The sequence below is a fragment of the Otolemur garnettii genome, unplaced genomic scaffold (genome assembly GCF_000181295.1).
Source record: "Otolemur garnettii isolate 467f Iridium unplaced genomic scaffold, OtoGar3 scaffold00034, whole genome shotgun sequence".
Classification (NCBI taxonomy): domain Eukaryota; kingdom Metazoa; phylum Chordata; class Mammalia; order Primates; family Galagidae; genus Otolemur; species Otolemur garnettii.
The window spans coordinates 899,764-902,793 of record NW_003852429.1 but is presented as its reverse complement, the minus strand read 5'-3'; positions in this window follow the sequence as shown (position 1 = coordinate 902,793).

The window sequence follows — 3,030 nt, the reverse complement described above, 5'->3', positions numbered from 1 at the left end:
CAATATGTAGACAGATTTGAAAACTACCACCTTAGTCTTATGAATCCTGCCCCATAGAAGAGTTCTTCCCTTCAAACACATTTATTTCAACTGGAAAATCACTCCGAACAGATTCTCGAGATGGAGTTGCTGTCGATACTTTTGAAGTCTGTATTTCCTACAGCAGTGAGGATCGATATTCCTGCTCTCCAAGGCACTTGCATTTTCATTTTTGAATTCCACACATTTTCAGGCGTGTTTGCTCAAGGAACATAAAATACCTACACGCCCCCTTCTTAAAACTTACATCACATAAAAACTCACAATTAACCACTGTTTTTCTTTCTTGGTGGCAGTCTCCACATATGTAAACGCAAGGTTTGTTACTGAACAGTTTGGACACTTTATCCCTCAACTCATCTAAAGTTGAGGGACAGCCGGTCTAGTGCGTCTGTTTCAGTCTTAAATTAATCATCTATAGCTAGAACTCCCTCATATTGTGTCAGAGATGTAATTTCTTGGATGTCCACTAATAAGTAGCTATTTTTCTGTTTATTTTTTCTAAAAGGACTGTAGGTTGTTGTCAATGGTTTGCATTATAGTCTGCACGTGAGTATCTTCTTGAGTGCTTTAAAATCTCCATGCTCAGATCGTACCTAAACCATTTAACTAAGAATCTCAGTGAGTATGGAAAAACAGAACTTTTTAATATGCTCCCATCTGTGTTTCAGCTATGTCTGCTTATGAAATCCTCCGGCTGCTCTCCTGGCCCTAAGCTGAAACCCTCCTGCCGTCTGCCAAGCTCAGCAGACCACATGCGGTCTGTGCAGCCATTATAGAAACAACCCTGTGGGCAAAACCACAAGCTTCAGACACCTACAAAATTAAACTCCTGCACACGGCAACCAAGCCTAGTGCATTAGTTCCCTATAGCTGCTATAACAAATTAGTTTCAAAAATCAATGGCTTAACACAACACAAATTTATTGTCTTAGAGTTCTGATGGTCAGGAGTCCAAAATGGGTTCCACTGCATTAAAAATTAACAGGACTACATTCATTCCAGTCCCTAATGCAATGGGACTGTATTCATTCCAGAGGTTTTAGTGGAGAATCCTTGGCTGTGCCTTTTCCAATGTCCAGAGATAACCCACATTTCCCCTTCTGCTTTCAAAACCAGCAATTGTAGCATCCTGAACCTAACTCCACCATCACATCTCCTTCTCTCATTCTCCCACCTTCCTCTTCAATTTGTGAGAACCTGCGATTACTTACATTACGCTCACCTGCATAATCTAGGCTTCTACCCATTGAAAGGTCAGCTGATGGGGAAGCTTAATTCTCCTGGAATGTTAACAATGTATTTTACTAAATTTAGCATGTCTTTCAAGACGTTGGGAAATTTTAATATTTTACATATTTTTCCAAAGGGTTTTGTTTATTATAAGAATATCAATTATTCTAAAACAGTATAACTTCTTGCTCAAAAACAGTATTGGATTTTAATAAGAATCATTTATTCTTCAAGATGATTAATGCCAACCATTCCAGTAGACAACTTCCACAAATTCCCATAGGATAATACCACAAAGATATATTTTTATTCATAGTATACATGCAACCCTGGTCAGAAGGGGCTCTGCTTCCCATTGTCATCCCAGGATCCTAGCTGATGGAAGCCCTCTTATCTGCAGGCATACCATCTGGAGCAGGCGTCCTCAAACTACAGCCTTGGGCCACATGCAGCCTGCCTAGGATATTTACCCGACTTGCTGGGTGTTTTTGTCACCGCTGCCTGTCCTGCTTAGCTGCCAACTTGTCCCAGGGCCCGCAGTTCGGTCCTCCAGTGGTCTCAGGGACAGAGAACTGGCCCCCTGTTTAAAAAGTTTGAGGACCCCTGATCTGGAGTATGTGGTCTCCTGCAGAAGTGGAGAAGATACAATACTTGACTTCCTAATTAACAATCATCTTGCACCTGGACGTGGCATCACTTCTGACTTACTGCATTGGCTTTGGCCAGCCCTGATAACATTGGCTCCAGCATAACCATGAGGGAAGCTACCCAATATTTGGTTAGCCTTCTGTTCATACATTTGATAATTCCAAAACCTAAATTCTAAAATTATTCTTCTATTCCATGTAAGTAAATTTCACTGTTATTTAAATTAAAAACAAATAAAACCCTATGGGTCATTTTTTTATTGTTCCCTTTGTCTTATAACTTACATTCAATCAATTAGAAATCCTGTGAGTTTGGTATAAAGAATATACTGAATTCAAGGATATTATTTATTTGTGTATTGCTACATTGTTTACTTTATAAAGCTAAGTATCAAAATAAATAAATAAATAAATAAAGCTAAGTATCCCTGGCATAGAAAATCCATGAATAATATAATATTATGTATTTTGACTTTAGTAAAAAGCTGAAAAAATTTAAATAACTGTTCTACTAAGCAAAAAAGGATAATCAAACAAAAAAATAATTTATGGTCATCAGATGATAGAAAATATTGCATTTAAGTCAGACCGACAGATAGTGGAATCAATTTCATTATAAAGTAAAACTAGAAGCCATTTTGAAAGTTAAAGCACTTCTCATTGATGGCTTATTTGTAAACAAGAATATCTTTTCAAGTATACTTCTTAATAATGACATTTTCTGTTTAAAATTCCTCGTAAGTACCTTTTCTGTAATGCATTAAATAGGAGGTTAACTGAATTTTGTAATAAGTGAATGGCAACTACTTACTTGGAGTTTTAGAAATATAAAGTAATCATCACATATAAAGACGCCAAGAACAATGTAGCCATTTGGTAAGTACTCAAAGTCTGAGGTTTTTTATAATTATTGATATTATAGAAGTTTTCACAGGGTAGAAGTAGGAGAAAAAGTTATAGAATGTTGATGGGAATGGGTAGAATTATTGTTAAAACATATGTTAATCAAGAATTAGCTGGCTCGGTGCCTATAGCTCAACCGGCTAAGGCGCCAGCCACGTACACCTAAGGTGGCGGGTTCGAATCCCCAGCCCGGACCCACCAAACAACA